The sequence below is a fragment of the Macaca thibetana genome, chromosome 13 (genome assembly GCF_024542745.1).
Source record: "Macaca thibetana thibetana isolate TM-01 chromosome 13, ASM2454274v1, whole genome shotgun sequence".
NCBI lineage: Eukaryota > Metazoa > Chordata > Mammalia > Primates > Cercopithecidae > Macaca > Macaca thibetana.
This window is the reverse complement of record NC_065590.1, coordinates 68,983,549-69,008,552: the sequence shown is the minus strand read 5'-3', so window position 1 is coordinate 69,008,552 and position 25,004 is coordinate 68,983,549. Positions and strand designations below refer to the sequence as shown.

The following is a 25,004-nucleotide window of genomic DNA, read 5'->3' as shown; positions in this document are numbered from 1 at the left end:
ACAAGTGGTGGGCCAAACTTAGTCCAAGGGCCATAGCTGGCTGAGCTGTGTCTAGAACACCCTTAAATTGTCTTATATTTTATACAGTAGTCTACCCTTATCCACAAGGAGTATGTTCCAAGACCCCCAGTGGATGCCTGAAACCTTGGATAGTACGGAGTCCTATATATACCATACATACTGTTTTTTCTGTATGTACCATACCTATGTTAAAATTTGAGGTATGACAACAAAACCAGCAGAAATTTTTTCTTCCCTCTCCACAATTTCACAGATAGAAGGTTGGTTCTCACTACAGATCCTACCAACCTCAGCATATAATTGTTTTTCTTACCTTATTAACTCAAGAACGTTTACCTTTTCACTTAAAGGAAACACTTTACCACTTTACAACATCTCTTTAGCATATCTGAATTGCCAGCATTACTACTCTTGTACTTTGGGGCCATTAAGTGAAATAAGGGTTACTTGGACACAAGCATTGTGATACCACGACAGTCGAGATGTGGCTACTGGTTGAGTGGTGAATACATTGTGAAAATGCTGGACAAAGGGACAATTCACATCCTGGGCAGGACAGAGCAGGATGGCTCAAGATTTCATCACACTACTCAGAACTGCATGCAATTTCAAACTTATTATTTCTGGAATTTTCCATTTAATATTTTCAGACCATGGGTAACTTAAGCCACGGAAAGAAAAAGCACAGTTAATGGGGGACTACTGTATTATAATTAAAATACAAACATAAAATTGTAAATCTTAACAGAACTCTTGAACTTTTGACAAGGTGGATCTAGGGACTTGTTCGAGAAGTGTTTGCCCGAGGAAGCCAGAATATGGATACACACCAGGAGAGGAGAACTTTGACGCAGTTTGAGAGGCAAAGTACGCACTGTGAAAATGACCTCAGATGGCCCCTGAGGACAAAGGCTTGAATTTGCTTATGCCTGTGGCCCCCGCTGGGTCTAGTGTAATGTCTTAGCAACAGAGGGTGCTCAATAAATGACAGTCAAATGGATCAAGTAAAAATCAGTAGAGGACTTCCAGTTTAAGCTCACATGTAAAGAGCTTGGAAGTCATCACTCCTGCCTTTACAATGAGAAAAAAAAAAGCTGAACAAATTAAAAATCAACAACTTTTTTTGGAACCATCAGAGAAGTGAAATTGCTGGGCAAATCACCCATCCCAAAACCTGGAGGGACTGGTAAATACAGAAAATCACAGCTGAGATCAGCTTTCCTGAAGCAGAAACCACTAGAGCCAGTAACTGGGAACATTTTTTGGTAATTTTGAAGAATTGATGGAGGCAGAGTGTGGACTACTTGAGGTTTAAAAACCCTGGGAGCCCAGCCTTGGGGTGGCGGTAGGGGTATTCAAGTTTTCCTGGTTTTTACCTCAAGGATCTCCAGCAGATCCTCACAGTGCAGAATGAAGGAAAAATCTCTAGTAGTGGAGGGTAAAAAACAGGGGAATACAACAGGGGAAAAGTAACAGAGGGGAGCCATGCCCGGGGCATTCTTCATAACAAAAGCCTGTGCTCTAAGAGAAATCACTTTACCAGAGCCCTATCTGATCTAGGGGAAGAGAAATTAGCCAGCTCAAAAACCCCCTCTGGCCTTCTTGTCTCACGTAAGCAAAGGGAAAGGGCTAGGAATGCTTCTGAAGGTCACGGTCCAGAGATGGAGGCCCACTTTCTTAAAAGGGGGGATTAATCTTAAAATTATACAACGCTTCCCTATTCCCACTCTCTATCCTCATGTCAGCAGGGCTCTAGTATAACAACAGTGCAATGCAACAGAGAGAGCTGCACAGCCCCGATTCCATTTAAAAAGGAGTTCTTGGGGAGATGTAAAGACAACAGGAAAGAAGATAAAGGAAAGTGAAGCCTCTGGCACCCACAGCTACAAAAGGCATTAAACACAGCCCAGCTCCTAGCCTGTTGCTAGAAAAGTTCACTCTGAAAGTCAATTATCTCAGTTTCTTTACCCAGTACATCATGTCTAGCTTTCAACAAAGAACTAAAAGATATACTAAAAGGAAATTTTAAAAAAACACAGGCTAAAGAGACAAAACAAGCATAAGAATAAGACTTGGTTATAACATAGATTTTGAGATTATCAGATAGGGAATTGAAAATAACTATGATTAATAAGTTAAAGAATATAAAGGAAATTTAGCCAACATATAAGAACAGATGAATAATGCAAACAAGGAATGGGACATCTAAAAAGAACCAAAAGGAAATCTGAGAAATCAAAAACATTGTCATAGAAATGCAGAATGCATTTGATGGGCTCATCATTAGACTGAACATAGTTGAGGAAAAAAATCAGTGAGACTGAAGAAATGCCTATAGAAACTTCCCAAAACAAAAATACAAAGAGAAAGAAGGATGAAAAAATATGAAACAGAATACCCAAAAACTGTAGGACAATTATAAAGGGTATAACATATGTGATATGAAACTGGTGAAAGAAGAAAAAGAAAGGGGAACAGAAGAGATATTTGACATAGTAATAGCTGAGAAATTCCCCAAATTAATGACAAACACCAAACCACAGATCCAGGAAGCTCAGAGAACACTAAACACGTTAAATAGCTAAAAATGTATACCTAGGCATATGCACTGCAGAAAACCAAAGATACAGAGAAAATTTTGAAGGAAAAAACAACTTACCTATAGAAGAAGAAAGATAAAAATTACATCATGCTTATCTTCAGAAACCATCCAAAAAAGAAGAGAGTGGCGTGAAATATTGCAAGTATTGGGGAAAAAAAAAAAACAAACCCACCAACCTACAATCCTGTATCCAGTGAAATATCCTTCAAAAGTGAAGGAGAAATAAGACTTTCTCAGAAAAACAAAAAACTGAGGGAATTTGTTGTGAGTAGACTTGCCTGTGCAAGACTTGCCTTGCCTTCCAAGTGAAGGAAAATTATATAGATCGGAAACTCAGATCAACATTTTAAAAAGGAAGAGAACCAGAGAAGGAACAAATGAAGAAGAAAGTAACATTCTTCATTTTTCTTACTCTTAACTGATCTAATAGATGACAATTTTGTCCAGAGTACTAATAGTAACAATATACTGGGTGATTATAAAATATGGATAAGTAAAGCAAACAGCAGCAATGTTATAAGGGAAGGAAGGGAAGAAATTTGAATACTCTGTTATAACATGACTGTACTATCTAGGAAGCGGTATACTGTTACTGGAAAGCAGACTTGATCAGTTGTAAATGTATATAGCAAACTCTAGGGTAACTACTAGAAAACAGTTTTTAAGATGTGTGATTGACATGCTAAGAAAATAGAAAAATGTATAGCACTATATCCATATATTAGAAAAGAAGAAAGATCTAAAACCAATCGTCTAAGCTCCCACATCAGGAAACTTAAAAAAGAAGAGCAATATAAACCTAAAACAAGCATAACGAACAAAACAATAAAAATTAGAACACAAATCATGAAATTGAAAACAAATTAACAGAGAAAACAACAAAACCAAAATCTGGTTCTTTGAAAATGTCAGTAGAACTGATAAACTTCTAGCTTGGCTAACCAAGAGCAAAAAAGAGAAGACACAGATTACTAACATCAGAAATGAAAGAGGGATCAATGCTACTGATCCCATGGACATTAAAATGATACTTTTAAATATGTATGAACAACTCTATGCTCACGAATTTGACAACTTGGTGGAAATGGACCAATTCTTTGAAAGACACAAACTATTAATACCAAAAACTCACCATAAAGAATAGAATATCTGAATAAGCTGTATTTATTAAAGAAATTTAATCAACAGTTAATAACCTTCCAAAAAAAGAATGCACCATGCCCAAATGTTACCAATAAATTGAACAATTTTTAAAGAAATAACAATTCCCTACAAGTTCTTTAAAAAATAAAAGCAGAAGAAACCTTCTTAACTTATTCTATGAGGCCAACATTACCCTAACACCAAAACCAGATAAAGACATTGTAATAAAGAAAAACTTAGACCAATCAATATCTCTCATGAATATAGATATGATAGAAAATCAAATAAAACAATATGTAAAAAGAATGATACAATATGCCTGAATGAAATTTAATCCAGGTATGCAAGCTTGGCTTACCATTTTAAAACCAATTAATGTAATTATAACATTAACAACCTAAAGAAGAAAAATCTTATGCTCATATCAACAGATGCAGAAAAAGCATCTGAAAAAATTCAATACCCATTCATGATAAAGCTGTCAGCAAAGTAGAAATAGAGAGGAACATCCTCAACTTGATAAAGAACAGCTACAAAAAAACCCTACAGCTAACATTTTATGTAATAATGAAAAACTAGATACTTCCCCCTAAGATCATAAGTAAAGCAAGGATGTCTCCTCTCACCGCTCATATTCAAAATCACACTGGAAGTCATAATTTATGAAATAATAAGGAGACAAACATTATACAGATTATCAAGGAAGAAAGAAAGCTGTCTTTTGTTTGCAGATGACATGATTGTCTACATAGAAAATTCCAAAGACTCAACAACAGCAATAACAACAACAACAACAAACCCTCCTGGAACTAATAAGTGATTATAACAAAGTTTCAGGAAATAAGGTTAATATATAAAAGACAAACCTTTCCTATATACTGTCAATGAACAATTGGAATAAGAAATTAAAAGCACAATACAATTTCCATTAGCGCACACACACAAGGAAATACCTAGGTATAAATCTAACAATATATATACAGGATCTGTGAGGTAAACTATAATACTCTGACGAAATAAAATTTTAAAGATCGAAATAAATGATATTTAATCATCTATAAATATCCAAATTTACACATATACACATTTACAAAATATTTATCTGTAAGTTTGGTATTTAAATATTAGAGATATTCTATGTTCATAAACAGGAAGAGTCAATATTGTTAAAACATTGATTATTTTCAACTTAATTTATAGATTCAATGTACTCCCAATCAAAATCCCAGCAACATATTGTGTTACTATCAACAAACTGCTCCTAAAGTTTATATGGAAAAGCAAAAGTTTATATGGAAAGGCAAAAGACCCATTTATTATTTTATGAATTAGCCACAGAATACAGAAGAAGAATAAGGTAAAAGGACTGACACTACCCAACTTCAAGCTCCAGTAATCAAAATGTCTTGATATTGGAGAAAGTAGAGACAAATAGATCAGAACAGAATAGAGAGTCCAGAAATAGACCCACACAAATATAGTTAACTAATCCTTGACAAAGGAACAAAGGCAATTCAATCAAGAAAGAATAGTCTTTTCAACAAATGATGTTGGAAAATTTGGACATCCATAAGTAAAAGAAAGAAGAAAGAAGAAGGAAGGAAGGAAAGATGGAAGGAAAGATGGAAGGAAGGAAGGAAGGAAGGAAGGAAGGAAGGAAGGAAGGAAGGAAGGAAGGAAGGAAGGAAGGGATGAAGGAAGGAAGGAAGGAAGGAAAGATGGAAGAAAGGAAGGAAGGAGGGAGGGAGGGAGGGAAGAAAGGGAGCAGGGAGGGAGGAAGGAAGGAAGGTAGAAGGGAGGGAGGGAAGGAGAGGGAGGGAGGAGAAGGAAGGAGGAGAAGGAGCAAGGGAGAGAGGGAGGGAGGAAGGAAGGAAAGAAGGAAGGAGGGAGGAAGAGAGGAAGGAGGGAAAGAAAGAAGAAAGGAAGGAGAGGGAGGGAGGGAGAGAGGAGGAAGGAAGGAAGGAGAAGGAGGGAGGAGAAGGAGGGAGAAGAAGGAGGGAGGGAGGGAGAAGGAAAGAAGGAGCGAGGGAGGAGAGGGAGGGAGGAAGGAGAGGGAGGGAGGGAGGAAAGAAGGAAGGAAGGAAGGAGGAAAGGAGGGAGGAAGGAAGGAGGTGGGGAGGGAGGGAGGAAGGAAGGAGGGAAGGAGGGAGGGAGGAATGAAAGAAGGAAGAAAGGAAGGAGGGAGGGAGAGAGGGAAGGAAGGAGGAAGGGAGGGAAGGAAAGAGGGAGGGAGCAAGGAAAGAAGGAAGGAGGGAGGAAGGAAGGAAGGAGAGAGAAAGAGGGAGGGAGGAGAGGGAGGGAAGGAGAGAGGAGGAAGGAAGGAAGGAGATGGAGGGAGGAGAAGGAGGGAGGGAGGGAGAATGAAGGGAGGGAGGGAGGGAGGGAGGGAGGGAGGGAGGGATGAGTGAAGACCTAAATCAATACCTAACTTTAAAAAAAAAATCATACAGATGGTAAATAAGCACATGAAAAGATGCTCAGTATCATGTGTCATTAGGGAGTTGCAAATTAAAACAACAGTGAGATACTACACACCTATTAGAAAGGCTAAAATACAAAAAGTACTGACAGTACCAAATGCTGGTAAGAACACAGAAAAACAGGAATTCTTGTTTCTTGCTACTGGGAATGCAAAATTGTACAACCACTTTGGAATAGCGTTTGGCAGTTTCTTCCAAAGCTAAACACAACTTTATCATACGTTCGAGCAATCATGCTCCTAGGTTTTTTGTCCGGTTGGTTTTAAAATGTATGTCCACACAAAAACTTACAGACAAATACTTATAGCAGTTTTTGCAATAAGTAAAATCACAATCACCAAAAACTGGGTGTCCTTCAATAGGTGAACGAATTAAAAAGTAGTGGTGGTCAGGCGCAGTGGCTCACGCATCCCAGCACTTTGGGAGGCCGAAGCAGGAGGATCACTTGAGGTTGGGAGTTTGAGACTAGCCTGGGCAACATGGAGAAACCCCATCTCTACTAAAAATACAAAAATTATCCGGGTGTGGTGGCGCATGCCTGTAATTCCAGCTACTCGGGAGGCTGAGGCAGGAGAATCGCTTGAACCCAGGAGGCGGCAGTTGCAGTGACCCGAGATCATGCCATTGCACTCCAACCCAGACAACAAGAACGAAACTCCATCTAAAAAAAAAAAAAAAAAAAAAAAAAAAAAAAAAAAAAAAAGGAGTGGTATAGAGATACATGGGATGATTTTCTTTTCATAAAAAGAAATGAGCTATGAAGCTATAAAAAGATACGAAGAAACTTTAAATGTATATTGCTAAGTGAAAGAAGCCAATCTTAAAAGGTTACATGTTATATGATTCCATCTAGATGGCATTCTGGAAAGGCAAAACCATGGAGATAGTAAAAAAAAAAAAAATCAGTGGTTGCCAGAGGTTGGGAGACGGGAAGGGAGGAGAGATGAATTGGTGAAGCACACGGTATTTTTAGGGATATAAATCTTTTCTCTATGATACTGTAATGATGAATATATGATATCATACATTTGTCAAAACTAATACAGTGTACAACACAAAGATAAACTTTAATGTAAACTATGAACTTTAGTTACTAATATTGTATCAGTATTTTTTCATTAACTACAGCAAATGTTCCATACTAATACATGGTGTTAATAACAGGGAAACAGTAGAACATCTGGGGAGAGGAGGTTCTATACTATGAGCTCAATTTTTCTGTAAATCTAAAACTGTTCTAAAAAATAAAATCTAATAATCCTTTAAAAATCAACACAGGGTAAATTGCCACATGTAAGATTCACAGAGTAAAAGAATGATTTTTTTTTTTTTTTTTTTTTTTTTTTTTTTTTTTGAGGCGGAGTCTCGCTCTGTCGCCCAGGCTGGAGAAGAATGATTTTTAAAAAAGAATGATAAAGATCAAATAGTTTCAGAGCTAGCAGAGGCCTTAGAACTGGTTGTCCTCTCACCAAATCTCCACTGGGCAGTTACAGAGTGTCACTGTCTGCCTGAGGCACTGCAAGTATAGTGAAAACTAAGACAGCCCCTGTCACAATATAGTATTAAGTGAAAAAATTCCAATGATTTCATTTTTTTTTTTTTTTTTTTTTTTTTTTTTTTTTTTTTTTTTTTTGAGACGGAGTCTCGCTCTGCCGCCCAGGCTGGAGTGCAATGGCCGGATCTCAGCTCACTGCAAGCTCTGCCTCCCGGGTTCACGCCATTCTCCTGCCTCAGCCTCCCAAGTAGCTGGGACTACAGGCACCCGCCACCTCGCCCGGCTAGTTTTTTGTATTTTTTAGTAGAGACGGGGTTTCACCGTGTTAGCCAGGATGGTCTCGATCTCCTGACCTCGTGATCCGCCCGTCTCGGCCTCCCAAAGTGCTGGGATTACAGGCTTGAGCCACCGCGCCCGGCCATGATTTCATTTTTGATGTGTGTATGTGAGAGACAGAGAAAGAAAGAGAGAGAGAGAGAATAGAGGTAGGGAGAGAACATTGAGAGGATGCTCACCAAGACATCAACAGTAGTTATTTCTGGATGGGCTTTTATTTCCTTTTACCAGTTTCTATCATTTTACAGTGTTTCTATGATAAGCATGCTTTCCTATTGTCATAAGAAAATTAAATAATAAAATGTTCCTTTATTCTAATGATGTCGCTTCAGAAAATGCTACCAGGTGAAGTAAATTTGAAGCCAGGATTATGAAAGTAAATGAACTGGAATAGGTGAGTGAGTAGACAGGACGAGCCATTTCTCACAGGGAAGGTGCACAGCAGGGAGCCCCCTGCACTGCACGAAGTGTGTTTGGCAGTCACAGAGGACAGGCTTAGTGGCTCCATGGTGGATTTCACTCAGTGGCAGCAACACATGACCACCAACAACTATGGCAAGGCAGCTTTGCCATCCTGGTAGTTTTTGACACTAATTTCTACTGAGTTTCCTCAAAGAATGTTTCACAGAAAACTAGTCCTCAAAATATTAGTAGGTAGAATTCTATTAAATTAAACAAAACTAGCGCAATTATTTATAGAAGAACATACCAAAGCATTTATTAGTCTATGATATAATGAAAACAGAGAGTATAGTGTTTCCCAAATTTGAGAAAAAGTAATTCTCCCTGCTTTTCCTTTCTTTCCTTCTTCCTTTATTCTTTCTTCCTTTGTCTTTCTCTTTCCAGTGGGGACAAGAGAATTTCATGGAATGGGTGTCATTTGGTGCATACTTGGACAGCTGTTACTCTGCCAGATGTCACACCAATGGTTTATGGGCTATGATTTATTGTGTTCATCACTATAGCTCTCAGTATTCCTACCACCAAGCACAGCAGCTAGCACATAGAAGAATCTCAAAAAATACTTGTTAGGTAAGTGAATGAACTCTTTTTCCAGCTGGAACCATGGAGGGTGGAGAAGAGAAGAAGAAGGTTCCTGCTATGCCAGAAACCCTTAAGAAAAAGGGAAGGAATTTTGCAGAGCTGAAGATCAAGAGCCTTTGAAAGATGTTTGCCCAAAAGATGCTTCAAAAGGCAAGGAGGAAGCTTATCTACGAAAAAGCAAAGCACTATCGCAAGGAATATAGGCAGATGTATAGAACTGAAATACGAATGGCAAGGATGGCAAGAAAAGCTGGCAACTTCTAGGTACCTGAAGAACCCAAACTGGCATTTGTCATCAGGATCAGAGGTGTCAGTGGTATGAGCCCAAAGGTCTGAAAGTTGTTGCAGCTTCTTCGCCTTTGTCAAATCTTCAATGGAGCCTTTGTGAAGCTCAACAAGGCTTTAGTTAACATGCTGAGGATTGTAGAGCCATATATTGCATAGGAGTACCCAAATCTGAAGTCAGTAAACGAATACATCTACCAGCGTGGTTATGGCAAAATCAGTAAGAAGAAAATTGCTTTGACAGATAATGCTTTGATTGATCGATCTCTTGGTAAATATGGCATTGTCTGCACGGAGGATCTGATTAATGAGAACTATACTGTTGGAAAACGCTTCAAAGAAGCAAATAACTTCCTGTGGCTCTTCAAATTATCTTCTCCACAAGGTGAAATGAAGAAAAAGCCACCCATTTTGTAGAAGGTGGAGATGCTGGCAACAGGGAGGACCAGATCAACAGGCTTATTAAAAGAATGAACTAAGGTGTCTACCATGATTATTTTTCTTAGCTGGTCGGTTAATAAACAGTACTTGCTCTCAAATTGAAAAAATAAATAAATAAAAATAAATAAACAAGTGAATGATTGAACTTCATTAAGAAAAATGAATTACTACAAAACTCTATACTTTCTTTTCTCACTTGGATTTGACTTGCACTTTCCTACAGAGCAAAGAAGTCACCCAGGTTCACAACAAACGGCCCAACTTAGACAGTTTACCAAGGCACAGAAGAATTCAAAATCTAGATCTTCTCGCTAGAACTCTCTCCAGTGGCTCTCCTACTTGCAAATGTAATCATCTTCCCAGAGGAGAGCCAGGGACAAACCAAGGAGTCAGATTTGTTGTTCATCTTGCAACCTCTTTCAATGAATTCAACTTGCTTCACAGGAGTCCATTGGGAATGCCCCCCCCCCAAAAAAAAACAGTCACTTGTATTATTTAAGTGAACACATGACAGTCAATGTAATAAGGACTTGCCTTCCCCACTTCCCCATCAAAAGTTTAGCGAGGACATGGTTTTCCCAAGGGAAAAAAGGAGCATAGCCATGTAACAGCTGTTCCACAGAATAGGCTGTATGTGGATTACAACTAAGTCAAGTCAAGAAGAAACTTTGTACAGTCTTATAAAAGAGAGATGTCTCTTGAACTGAGAAAGTGCATGTTCCCTCAAATATTTTCCTGCCCCCAAAAGCTTAGCCCCTTCAGTACTTGGTGTCCCTACCTTCTGCCAGCTTCTGACCCTGAGGAATGATGAAACCTCATTTTTCTAGGAACTGAAGGAGCTCTTTAGCCCCTCAAACTACAGCAAAGGAAAACTCAATGCAGCCAAAATTCAAGCCTAAATTTGAAACACAAATATGTAAACTGATCACGATGTCCACATCCTACACAAATACAACTTTCTTTTAGAAAGGAATCCCCTGCTGGTTGTGCTGTAAGTATTTTAGGCAGAATGCTTTTAGGTCTAAAGCCATTTTAAACTCTCAAAACTTTATACATCCAAGGAAAGCAAACTGAAAGTGAGCATCACTAAGTTTACTCTTATTTCTAAGATTAATTTTAACCTCCCTAGATTTCAACACTCATGCCGTTGTCCAGACTACTAGATGCAGCTGCAACGAGGGATTTCTTAAGTCACATAGGGAACCTGGACTAAATTACTCTGGAGGGATATGTGCCATTTCTAAGTTTGTGGTTTCCTTCACTATGTTTAAAGCAAAGGTTATTAGGCACTAATGCCGCACAGATTTTCTAAATACTCTGTATTTGCCAGTGGCGGAGCCAGATGTGGACCACATTAGGAGAGACATGCGTGACAGGGTTTTCCTAAATGTCCGTGATGAATTATAATTTGCAAAGGGGAAAATTGTAGCTGTGTGGTGCCAGGATAATTTCCTCCAAATACCACTCCCATCAGGTCATTTTCTCCTCAGGGTGAGTCACAGCTCCTTTTGAGGAAAACCTAAAGTCTGGCATTAGAGGCCTCAGTCATCTGCTCTTCCTCAAGACTATCCCAAAGGATCCCTGTATGCCAGGACCACCTCTTTACTCCCCTCCTGCGTATTTTGCTTGGGTGGCTCCCTCTGTCTGGAATACGTTGCTCTTACACGCTTCAAAACCTTGCTCAAATCTCATCATTATCAAGGAGCCTTCCCTCCCCAACCTCCCTCCACTGATTATTCTTCTGTATTCGGCATTCACTGCAGGTATCCATAGTTGTTGCTATGACTGTTGGTGGTGGCCACTGGAAAGCTCAGCATCGAATGTGAGGCCCCATAAAGCAAGTGTGGGGAGCAGCCTCCCTGGGGGCATTTGTGCACTTTCCACTTCCCCCTTCACCGTGGGTCCCATCCTTGATTTTGCCTTGCTTTTTCATCTGCTTTGTTATCTTGATTTATTTTTACATTATATCTTAAGTTCTTTCTGAACAAGAATAGAGTGAACATGTGAGTCTTCGAACTACGTTGGCATGTGTTTTTTTCCCAGCACATGTTCTCTGTGAATGTCTGAGCTTCCACTACTTCATACGCTCCTTTGAGAAACAAAAAATCATCTCAGAAGCAAGATGTCTTCCTCTGTTCTAATTTCTGGAACTTTTATTTTGTTCTTCCTTTGATTAAAAGAGTATGTGTGCAAGACCCCTTATGTAATATCATCTACAACCCAGAATTATCATCCCATGTTACACATGAAAAAGCACGTAATCAAAAGACTAAACAGACAACCCATAGACTGGGAGAAAATAGTCACAAACTATTCATCCAGCAAAGGACTAATATCCAGAATCTACAAGGAACTCAAACAAATCAGCAAGAAAAAAACCAAATAATCCCATCAAAAAGTGAGCAAAGAACACGAATAGGCAATTCTCAAAAAATATATATGAACAGCCAACAAACATATGAAAAAACATTCAATATCACCTTACTCCTGCAAGAATGCTCATAATTAAGAAGTCAAAAAACAACAGGTGTTGGCATGAATGTGGTGTAAAGGGAACACTTTTACTCTGCTAGTGGCAATGTAAACTACTAAAACCACTATGGAAAACAGTATGGAGATTCCTTAAAGAACTAAAAGTAGAACAACCATTCAATCCAGCAATCCCACTACTGGGTATCTACCCAAAGGAAAAGAAGTCATATGAAAAAGACACATGCACATATGTGTTTATGGCAGCACAATTCACAACTGCAAAGATATGGCACCAACTTAAGTGCCCATCAGCCAACAAGTAGATAAAGAAAATATGGTTTATATACAAAATGGAATACTACTCAGCCATACAAAGGAACAAAATAATGCCTTTTGCAGCAACTTGGAAGGAGCTGGAAGTCATTATTCTAAGTGAAGTAACTCAGGAATGGAAAACCAAATATAGTATATTCTCACTTATAAGTGGGAGTTAAGCTATGAGGATGCAAAGGTATAAGAACAACATAATGGACTTTGGGGATTTTAGTGGAAGGGTGGGAGGGGCATGAGGGATAAAAGACTACATATTGAGTACAGTGTACACTGCTTGGGTGACAGGTGCATCAAAATCTCAGAAATCACCACTAAAGAACTTATCCATGTAACCAAAAACTGTACCCCAAAACTATTGAAATAAAAATAAAATTTTTTAAAAAAGCTAAATGGTTGACCCAAAGTCACCCAGTGTATAAAGCAGAGTCAAGACTTAAACCCAGGCCAACCTAACTCAAAATGCCTCGACTCTGTATTCCCTAAAAGTGTCTAGCACCAAAACAGACACCATGAAGTGTCTAGCACCATAACAGGCACTCAGTGACTTGCACTAATTCATTGTTGAAGTATGACCCAAAACATTTGGTACAGAATTGAATAAAACCATGATGGCAAAGCTATTGAAAATTGAGCTTGCAAAATTGGTAGAATTGGCTTCATGAAAAACTGAAGAGATTCTAATTAGATCTATCGGAGAAAGACAACACAGATCTACAAAACACTCTGGATGTGGGTGAATAGAAGACTAGAAGAGATGCTGTGAGCTGATGTCCAAATTTGAATACAAAAGAAAAATAATAGATGGACACGCTGGTTTAGATTTACAGGTCCAGGGCAAACTGATCCAACTGTGGAATCACTGAATCCCCCTTGGGTTTCAATGAGGGTATCCTTGGTAGTTACTTTCAACCCTGAGGGGTTTGACAAAATGGGACAGACAGGCTTTTTACACCTGAAGCCAGAATATAGAATCTTTGTTCATTGAGAATCTTCATACATGTTACCTTCTCTAATACTTTCCCTAACTTCCCCCAGTGTTTCATGTTTATTATATTTACACATGGTCTTATAATGACGTGTCTATGTCTGTCTTGCTATGTTGCCCAGGCTGGTCTCAAGCTCCTGAGCTCAACCAGTTCTCCCACCAGAGCCTCCCAAAGTGCTGGGATTACAGGCATGAGCCACTGCACCTAACCTAATTCTCAAACTTATATCGAGGAACAAAGACCTAAGAGTAAATAAAGCACTCCTGAAAAGGAATATCAAGACTTATTCCAAAGCTGAAATAACAAAGACGGTGCTGTACTGGCACAGAAATAGACAAATTGCCCAGTGGAACAGACTAGAGAACCCAGAAACAGAGACAGAGAGAAAGAGAGAAGAGTGGATACTTGAGGATGGAAGAGAAGGCACTGCAGATGACAAGGAAACAATGAACTGTTCAATAAATAGTGCGAGGCCATTGGTTACCTACATTGGGGGAAAAAAAACTGTGACTAATCCCTGCTTTGCACCATGCAGAAGAATCAAATGCTAGTAGATTTAAGATTTAAATACACAAGGCAAAACTCTAAAACTTTTGAAGGCAACATGGGAGAATATCTTTAGAACATCAGAGAAGTGAAGGTTTCTTAAAGAAAACACAAAACTATGAAGAAAAATAATAAATTTGACTACATTAAAATTAAGAACTTCTGTTTAACAGTAGACCCGTGAAGAAAGTGATCAAAAAAGCAACAATGTAGAAGATATTTGCAATATACATAATCAATATAATCTATGTAAAGATGATGTATTTATAAAAATCTTTTCAAAGTTCAATAAATAAGTTAATAAATACACAATTCACAGAGCAGAAAATATGAATAGCCCATAAATATATAAAAGAACACTCAACATCATTAGTAATTGCAGAGACACTAAGACACCAGTGAGACTTTACTTTTTACCCACTGAATTGGCAAAAATTAATAAGGCTGATATTGTCAAAAACTTGGGCTGGGTGCAGTGGCTCAGGCCTGTAATCTCAGCACTTTGTGAGGCCAAGGCAGGTAGATCACTTTGAGCTCATGAATTCGAGACCAGCCTGAGCAATATGACGAAACCACGTTTCTACAAAAAGTACAAAAAATTAGTTGGGTGTGGTGGTGCACACCTGTAGTCCCAGCTGCTTGGGAGACTGAGGTGGGAGGATGGTTTGAACCTGGGATGCAGAGGTGTGGGGGTTCAGTCAGGATGGTGGGAGAAATTGTAAAATTATAGGAAATAAACACAAACCCTCTTGGAAGCCTGGGGGTTTGCATAAAGTGTTTGGCTGAAGGCAGCTGAATTCTCTTAAAAGTTGAGGGCATAGATACATAGGAATGTAGAGCAGTTTATCTAAATAGTTTGTTTATTCATGTGGTCCTAAGACCAACATTTGATCAACGAGGGGTGCATAATTGCTCTCTACTAGGGAGGTCAGCAATGTCAATTACCCTTTAGTGGTATTTACTCAAGACCTTTGTTATTTAATTTACACTGAATAAATGCGAGCTTCACTGGCTGAATGGAGCCATGGCTGCTACTCTACAGAACCTTCCTTGGTGTCTGTGAGGGGCCCAGACCCTTAGCCGGACTGACAGGCAGAATATCTGTGTCAGTGTACATTATTCATCCGTTGTTGGGTCAGGATCTGCAGAACAAACCCCCACACAGAGGTTGCAGTGAGCTGAGATCATGCCACTGTGCTCCAGCCTGGGTGATAGAACCACACCCTGCCTCAAAAAAAAAAAAAAAAAGAACTTGGAAAGAGTATGATTCAACTGGAATCTTTATTCACTCTTGGCAGGAGTCTAAATTGGTACAATCCCTCAGAAAAAATAAGTTAAATATATTCATATACCTTATAGCCTAGCAATTCCACCCTAGAGAAACCCTCGCATATGTACACAAATTTATGTGGTTGTACTTCTAAGTATAACCCTAGAGAAATTCTTGCATGTGATTTATGGATAGGAGTATTCAGAGCAATATCAAAATAACAACCAGAAACAACCCAAGTGTCCAAAGTGTTCAGAGAAAGAATAAACAATTATTTATAACTACTCACACAATAAAATGCTATAGACAGTAGTGAAAATAATGAACTACATGCAACATGGATGAATCTTAGAAACAAAATATTGAGTGGAAAAAAAGCAAATGAAAAGAAGACTGCATGTAGCATAATACCATTTTGATAAAGTGGACACAATCAAATAATATGTTTCTTAAGGTTGTCTGCATATGTCCTAAATTATTATTTTAACCAGGGCTTCACAGAAATAAAATTTGGAAAGCTGGTTACTTCTAGGGACCTGTAGGGGATGGCATAGGAAAGAAGCCCACCAGCTACAGCAATGATATTGATCATATTCTCGTTTAAGGACAACTCACAGGTTTCTTCCTGTTATTACTATGCCTCATCACTTAACTGTGTGATACATTATTTTGCACATATCAGCTATTACATAATAATAGCAAATAAAAGTAAATGAACAGGCAAGGCACAGTGGCTCATGCCTGTAATCCCAGCACATTGGGAGGCCCAGGAGGGCGGATCACCTGAAGTCAGGAGTTCAAGACCAGCCTGGCCAACATGGCAAAACCCCTTCTCTACTAAAAATACAAAAATTAATGGGGTGTGATGGTAAATGCCTCCAGCCCCAGCTACTCAGGATGCTGAAGTAGGAGAATCGCTTGAACCTGGGAGGTGGATGTTGCAGTGAGCTGAGACCACACCACGGCACTCCAGCCTGGGCAACAGAGCAAGACTCCATCTCAAAAAAAAAAAAAAAAAAAAAAAAAAAAGCAAATAAATAAATAAATAAATAATGCCTGCAGTTTTATAATAGTCTCAAAAAAGAAAAACAAAAAGAATACAAGGAAAGAAATCAGGTGCCCAGGCTTTTCTGAGAATACAGAAACAAAAGTCTTTCAGTTACTCACAATCCTTCCACACTCACCAACACAGAATGTCAGAAGTGGACCCCAGTGAGGCCCTGTAGGCCCACCACTAATTAAGTAGATGAGGAAACGGAAGCTCAGGGATAATACGTGACTGCTCCATGATCACCTGGCAGAGCCAGGAGCCAAACCCAGGTCTCCTGATACTTTTTCTCTTAGATCAAGTCCCCAGGCAGTGTCCTTCAGTCTGGTAGATAATAAAAAGAAAATTCCAGTCTTCTTTATCTTTGTATCTCTAAGATCTAGCACAGGGCTTAATAATTTGTTGGCCCTCAAAATGTTTTGTTTCTGAACATTATGGAATTCCCATTGGATTCGTCACAAGATGTCCCCAAAGTGGTAAAAATTATCTCTTCTGGTTCGGTGGCTTCAAACCAAGAAAAGGTTCCTGGAAGCAAGACAGTCATTAATGGGCATTGCCAGAACTCATATGTGTGGGCATATGGGAGGAGATCCCTGCAGCAGCCAGGGCTGCGTTTTCTAGCCGGTTCCAGCAAGCCAGCCTTGCGTGACTGACTTCTTTAGTTTAAGGTGCAGAACTCAAGGGAGAGGAGCTAAACCCTATGAATGTGTTTGTATTGCCTCCAAGGCGAGGAGTGGCCAGGATCTGTGGCTTGACTATGGAATGAGCAGTGGAAACACTCTGTCTTCCAATATGTCTGCAGAATAGGCTGGCAGGTGCCACATTATGTTAGTAAGCTCCTGGCAAGGCATGTGGCTTCCATCTCACTTCATTAGCAGCTTTCCCGAACTTCAGGTTTCCCCAGTCCCTGATTCTAGGAGGTAAAGTTCCCTCTGGTATCACTATTCTTCCTCCATGGGTTTTTCCTAGACCTCCCCTATCCCCAGGGCCTGAGGCGAGGCCCTGGTTTGTAGCTCCTATCTGGGAGAATGTGCAGCCAAGGGTCACAAAACAGACCCGGGGGTCTGGCCTCCCCTGAGGGATGCTGGGACCCGAGTGTCCCAAGGTGCCCTGATTTTCCCACCTGCAATGATCAGTAGCCAAGTTCTCTGATTTTATCTCAACACTTTCTTGAGAGCATTGAGCTGAATTTTGAGTCTTTCCATTCATGAAATGTCTCCCTTTATTCAAATCTTCTTTTACATCCCTCAGTAAAGTTTCTTGTATTCTTCATCAAATCTCCACATTTCTCAATAACTATATTCCCAGATGTGTTTCATTTTGGGTGACTCAGACCAATACTCTAATGAGGCAAAATAATGGGCCGCTTCTGTCCTGAGACACCCACTGGCTGGGAGCACTAATGAAGACTTAAGGCTGAGATACACCAGTTGTTTATGGACCATGGATGGGTTTTCTCCTGGGATGAAGCTCTACCTTCCTGCAGGTTGTACTAAGACCAGATGCTTGTTCGTGATTCTGGTTTGTGCAGGTCCCTCCCAGGGGTCCGTGCCTCAGCACGGTTTCCTATACGACAGCCCTGCCAAGAGCAGGGGTTGCCATCCCAGCTGGTCACCGCACCTTGGCCCTCTGCCTACTACATGCAGAAGGGGCTGTGAGCAGGTAAGAGGAATGCTTTCTTCTCAGCTGAGGCTCACGGGTACCTGCTCTGGGAAGCACCAGCAGCAGGTGCAGCTCACAGCCAACTGATGTCCTCTCCCTTCAATCCAACAAGTGCAACTTCTGAACTTACACCTCCTCTGTGGGGCTTTCAGGATACAGAGGGTCTCTGGCTTTGAAATCAGTTTCACTTAGATGTGTAAGGCCCAATTTACAGACTTTGCTTATGTTTGTGTTTTTCCGTTAAACTGAGTTTTTAATTCCCAGAAATTGTAGGCTTCAACTTCTGTGCCTGGTTTTTCATGTTGCTGATCTTGATGGTCCACCTTTAAGACCTGCTGTCACAGGAACTGTCATCCAGACATGGGATACATGTATGTGCCAAAAGACACTGCGCTTTGGTAGGCCTGGCAGCCTAAGTGGCTGGCAGAGGGAGGGCAAGGTCTCTGTGATTGGGGGAGGCACACATCCAGAAGCTTGTGAGGGCTCTACCTGCCCTGCTACCATCCCTACTTGTCTCCTTCGGGCATCTGTCTTTTAAAGAATATAAAACAGCCCACTCCTTTTCAACTGCTTTAATGTTTCATTCCTAATCTTGCAGAAAAATTCCCTTATGTTTCACAAAAATAACATAAACCTTGGCAGTATTTTATTTTTCTAAAGTGCCAGACATCAGGGTGAAAGGTGGAAAGAGCATTGGGCATGGGTTCCAAAGAGCTGTGCTCCAGGCATACATTCCTGAGACAACCTACAGCATCTCAGGCAGGCCAGGGTCCCCTTACACTTTGTCCTATCTGAAAATGAGAGCAGTAACACCTGCATAATAACGCGGGGTGAGACCAAATGACTTAGTCAAGACCCATGCAAATCTTATGTATTATAGACTAATAGCAAATGTACCATAAATATCTCATCTCAGGACAATGATTTATTTAATGACACCCAACAGACAGAATATAAGAGAGTCTTTTAACACGAGAAAGTGACAGCAAGAAAAAAAACAGTGATAACAGTTCCTATTTATTGAGCACTTACTACACTCCGGGCACTGTGCTAAGGCCTTCACATGAAGTATTTAATCTTCAGGCAGGTAATTTTATTCACCTATTTTTTAACCAGAGGAAAGAGAAAAAACTAAGTTTAGCAAATTTTAGCAAGCTAAGTGACTTGGCCAAAGTCACTTAGCTTCTAAGTGGCAGAGCTGGGATTCAGACTCAAAATATCAAAAATTTTGAGCCATGCTCCAAGAAACGTCCAAGCTGTCATCAAGAATAAAACATAACCACGAATAACACATAGTCACAGAAGAACAAAATTCATCGTATTTACAAGTCAACAACATTTTATAAGATGTACTGTGGGCATATACCATCGATTTATCCAATGTAAACAGAGCCAGAAGAGGGGGAGAGAGAGAGAGATGACTGATAATTTGGAAAGATACCATGGAGAAAACGGTCTGTTACCTGCGCCTGGAGGGATGAGGAGTATTTCGACAAGTGGAAGAGAGAAAAAATATGTCCCAGGCAAAGGCAGGTGAGCACGAAGGCTCAGAAACAAAGCACGTGTTGGGTAACGTATTTTGTGCTGCTGGAATGTAGGAAAAGTAAAGGGAGACATGGCTAAAAGCAGAGACTGCTAATTGTCCCCTAGTATTCATTTGTCCCTCTTCTTTTAGTAAGAAAATCCCCTTTTTTCTTGACACTCGAGTGCCTGGCAGGAGGCTGCCATTCCCAGCCTCTCTTGCAGCAACGTGTGGCCATGTGCCTCGGTCTGCGTGCCAGTCCTGGAGCTGAAGTGAGATGCTATGAAAGCACTGCCCCAGGAATTCCCTCTTCCCTCTTTCTCCTGGATGGAAATGGTGACAACTAGCGCAGCTGCCAGTTGGGACCCAGATATGGCATCCACAGGCAGAGGGTGACAAAGCTGCCCACCACACCTGGACACTTACCTGTAGACACATGGGAAAGGAAGAAGCTTTCATCTTATTTAAGTAATGGCAATTGGGGTTCTGGAACAAACTCCAGAATCACAAATATGTACTGTCTGACCCCAGTTAATACAGGGCCCAGTCTTATAGGGCCTTAAATTCCATGGCAATATTTGGAAAATAGTTGGCAGGCAATAGGGTGTCTTGGTTTGAAGCATCCACGTTCACATGGAAAGGTAGCATCACACTTCTCTTTTCTTAAAGAGCACTAATAAATTAATGGAATGCCTTTCGAGCAACTGAGTTTTAAATTATGATAGAGCTAGAGCTTGAGGGTCAGGAAAATGTGTTTGCCAGGATCTCATAGCACAGGGTAGTACTGGCTTTATTGAGAGAACTTTGCTTTCAAAACCATAAAAAGGGAAAGGAAAGTATATAAAATATGTGCCTGAGCAAAATTCCACAAGAAATTATTTGCCCCTGACCTTCACTAAAGTGCTGTTCCCAGTTATTCTGGGATAGGATTAATCTAAGGTGGGTAAAGTTTAAACCAATGGTACCCAAGTAACATCCACCATTTTTCTTCTTCCATGTCAGAACACAACAACAAATTAGACTGAGAACTAGAGTGAGGTCTGTCTCATCTATGTGCTTTTAAAAGAAATGGGTATTTCAAATAAGTTAATTTTCCAGATATCTGAAAGTTAAGTTCCCTTCCGTTACTTTATCACTGGCCAACAACAACTAAACTACTGCTACTGTTTTCAAGATGATCGTAAACAACTGCAAACACAAGCACCAGACTGCATGCCAGCAATAATCAGAAGACGATCCTCTGGGTAATCAGAACCAGCATGCTTAATTTCTTTTAGATTGCCATTGTAACAGAAACACATTTAAGCATTTTCTAGAGAATGCAGGATAAATCTGTAGCTCTCCCGTTTGAGAAATCCAGTTGTAAGCAAAAAACATTTTGAGACATGTGGTCTATTAATTAATCACTGCTCTTTCATAAATATCGCTTTATAAAATAATTCAAGACATTATTCAACATGTGCTGTGTATTAAATATTTCTGCTACACAGACTTATTCCCCATGGATCTGTGCTGAGGCAGGAACAATTTTAATGAAAAGCAAAAGTTTGTAGTTCTCAAATTGCACCTAAATCAAATAAGCAAAAAGTCAGGATACTTTTACTAGAAGATAAAACAGTCCATTTGTTTACAAGGTACTTGCATTCTTAGAAAACAAGTGTATTTTACCACCATGTATAAAAGTATTTGTGTTTATACGTAAAATAGAGTTCACCTCTAGGTTCGAGCACTTACAAATGGTTTTGTATCCACGTGAATTTGTGGTGGAACATTAAAAAGCACAGGATGGGGTCAGGCACGGGGGCTCACACCTGTAATCCCAGCACTTTGGGAGGCTGAGGCAGGCGGATCGCTTAAGGTCAGGAGTTCAAGACCAGCCTGGCCAACATGGTGAAACCCCATCTCTACTAAAAATACAAAAATTAGCTGGGTGTAGTGATACATGCCTGTAATCCTAGCTACTTGGGAGGCTGAGGCACAAGGATCACTTGAACCCAAGAGGTGAAGGCTGCAGTGAGCTGAGATTGTGCCACTGCACTCCAGCCTGGGTTACAGAGTGAGACCCTGTCTCAAAAAAAAAAAAAAAAAAAAAAGCACAGGACAGTGCTGTGCATAGCAGGATGACCAGCATCCCTGAGCCCACCTATTAAATGCCAGCAATGCTTCCAATCATTGTGAAAGTAAAACAACCTCCGCCCCCAAAACTCTCAAAATGCTTCCCTGAGGGCAGTAGCACTCTCCCTGAGTGAGTACCGCTGTCATAGTGCCTCGTCCAAAGTGCTGTCTTGAGTCATTTCCTGGGGCGCATGGCAGTGCACCTGCCCCACCTTGGCTTGGACATGTGCACTGGAAAACTGGCAAGGGGAGGTGTTCAGACAAACTGTCAGGCTTGCTGCTGGCTTCAGATTAGATGAGGTGCTGAGCCTGAGTGTCTCATGCTCTCAAGGAAAGCATTTTTTGCATCACTGAACTGATGCAAGAAACGAGGTGGAAAGAGGAGGGAAGAATTCTCGTGGTTTGGACGTCCTCAGTCAGCCTTACCTGCTCAGGGCCCCACAGCACTGGGTAGAGGAGGTAACGACTGAGAGGACTTTAGCTACGGTGATAGTGAGCACTAGGGACACAGGCCCTCAACCCCAAAAGCTCTTTCTTTCATTGCCTAAGGGAGAGCAAGGAGTGTGGTAGGGAATTGCAACAGGCAGGTGGGGCTAGAAAGGTGGAATGTTAAATTATCCTGAGAGGAGAGGGCAGAAGGCAGAAAGACAAGCACATGAGTTGCTAAATCTGAAAAAATTTGACTGGCATCTTCAGGTGAAGGCATGGGATGTTTTCTCTGCCCTCCTGTTTTAGGGGCAGCTATGGAGGGCCCAGGTACAAAGAGTATTGTGGACAGGAAGTCAAAAGAAGGTGGGAGAGCCCTGCAAGCTGAGACCCCCACAAAGAATTAAGTCTCCAGTTAACCTGTAATGAGGTAGGAGGCAGGTTGGACTTGACTCCCAACCAGATTTAAGACTGGCCAAACCCAAACGATATGAACAGACATTTCTCAAAAGAAGACATTCATACAGCCAACAGACACATGAAAAAATGCTCATCATCACTGGCCATCAGAGAAATGCAAATCAAAACCACAATGAGATACCATCTCACACCAGTTAGAATGGCAATCATTAAAAAGTCAGGAAACAACAGGTGCCGGAGAGGATGTGGAGAAATAGGAACACTTTTACACTGTTGGTGGGATTGTAAACTAGTTCAACCATTATGGAAAACAGTATGGCGATTCCTCAAGGATCTAGAACTAGATGTACCATATGACCCAGCCATCCCATTACTGGGTATATACCCAAAGGATTATAAATCATGCTGCTATAAAGACACATGCACACGTATGTTTATTGTGGCACTATTCACAATAGCAAAGACTTGGAATCAACCCAAATGTCCATCAGTGACAGACTGGATTAAGAAAATGTGGCACATATACACCATGGAATACTATGCAGCCATAAAAAAGGATGAGTTTGTGTCCTTTGTAGGGACATGGATGCAGCTGGAAACCATCATTCTTAGCAAACTATCACAAGAACAGAAAACCAAACACCGCATGTTCTCACTCATAGGTGGGAACTGAACAATGAGATCACCTGGACTCGGGAAGGGGAACATCACACACCGGGGCCTATCATGGGGAGGGGGAGGGGGGAGGGATTGCATTGAGAGTTATACCTGATGTAAATGACGAGCTGATGGGTGCTGATGAGTTGATGGGTGCAGCACACCAACATGGCACAAGTATACATATGTAACAAACCTGCATGTTATGCACATGTACCCTAGAACTTAAAGTATAATAATAATAATAAATAAAATAAAAAATAAAAATAAAAAAAGACTGGCCAAACCAGTAAGAGATGCAGAAAGCACCTCTCCATGAGACATGCCGACCAAAGTCATGACAATTTACTGTTACCATAGCAACATCCAGTAGTTACCACCCATTTTCTAGCAATTCCTGAATAACTTGCCCCTTAATTAGCATGTCATTAAAAGTGGGTATAAATATGATTGCAAAACTGCCCCCAGGCTGCTTCTCTCCATGCGGCTATGGTGCAGCCCTGCTCCACTGAAACTGTCACACTGCCACTGCCTCAGGAAAGCTGATTTCTTTCTCCACCTGCTCACTCTTGAATTCCTTCCTGGACAAAGCCAACAACCTGCCCTGCATCAGTAGCTCTAAAAACAGCCTCGTTTCACTGAAACCATAGCATTCCAAAGATTCGAATGATTCTAAGCTAAATGTGCAGGTCTGTATGTCCTCAGGAAGGAAGGGAGATAGGCCAGGAACCTTGCATGGAGGAATGAGGTGCCTCTGAATGTAAGGTTTTCCTTCCTGGAGTCAGTCTAGCAAGGTTCTTTAACCACCACGAAGTAGAAGAACATCAATCATACAGGGCTCCAAGCAAAATGTGGCCTTTCCTTGCTTTGCTTTCTGAAGTTCTATCAGCTCTAGCGCTAGCTCTAGCTCCAGCTCTTGCTCTCTCTCATCATTTTTTCAGTTATCGAAACTAGTCAGCCAAGATTTGTTTATCGTGGTTTTGGTAACTCTAGAGGAATAGAAATAGCATTATTTGCTATGGGATTATTTTTTCTCCTTATTTTCAAAAATCTGTGCACAAGTTGGAAATTCTACAAATTAATAGCTTTAAATTCCAACCTGTAATGTAGCAAATGCTGTGGGGCTCTGCCTAGACCCCCCACTTCAGGAACAAGGCTCATTGCCCCAGCTTCCGGGGGTGTTGTCTGCCGATGCCCTCAGTCAAAGGGAATTGCCTTACTCAAAGCTACAGGGCCTCCAGGGAGGTAGCAGGCATGCAATGGGTGATTGATGCAAAGGGACAGAGGCCTGAGCCCTGGGCCTTAATTTGGAACATCTGTGAAGGGCTTTTCCAGCTCGAGAGCTCCCCACATGATAGGCTGAGGCTTCTTTCAGTTTCACCACTGTTCACCTTCTCTTTCTGCCATCCTGCTTTGCTCACACCCTAACACATATCTTTCCTGAGAGCATTCCCTAGTAAATTGCTTGCACACAAATCTCCCTCTGAGAGTCTATTTCCTGGGGAACCCAACCCACAACAGCAGATGTCAGGAGTGGTTCAAGATGACTGACTCTGAAATAGCATTTAGAGCTGGATAACTCTCTGGTGGCTGGCAATGAGAAGCCCTTCGATGATGGTGGGGGGTGTGCTGGAAGACCCTGGCACATGGTAGCAATGCAATTGTCGCTGATTTTTTTATTTGTTTGTTTTGAGACCGAG

General features: G+C 40.7%; 1 protein-coding gene and 1 pseudogene across 1 annotated transcript in view; both read left to right on the top strand.

The window, feature by feature from the left end:
• MORN2 (MORN repeat containing 2) overlaps positions 1-25,004 on the top strand; it is a 1,051,609-nt gene that overhangs the window by 376,298 nt on the left and 650,307 nt on the right. The window lies entirely within an intron of this gene.
• LOC126933569 (60S ribosomal protein L7-like) lies at positions 9,143-9,885 on the top strand (annotated as a pseudogene).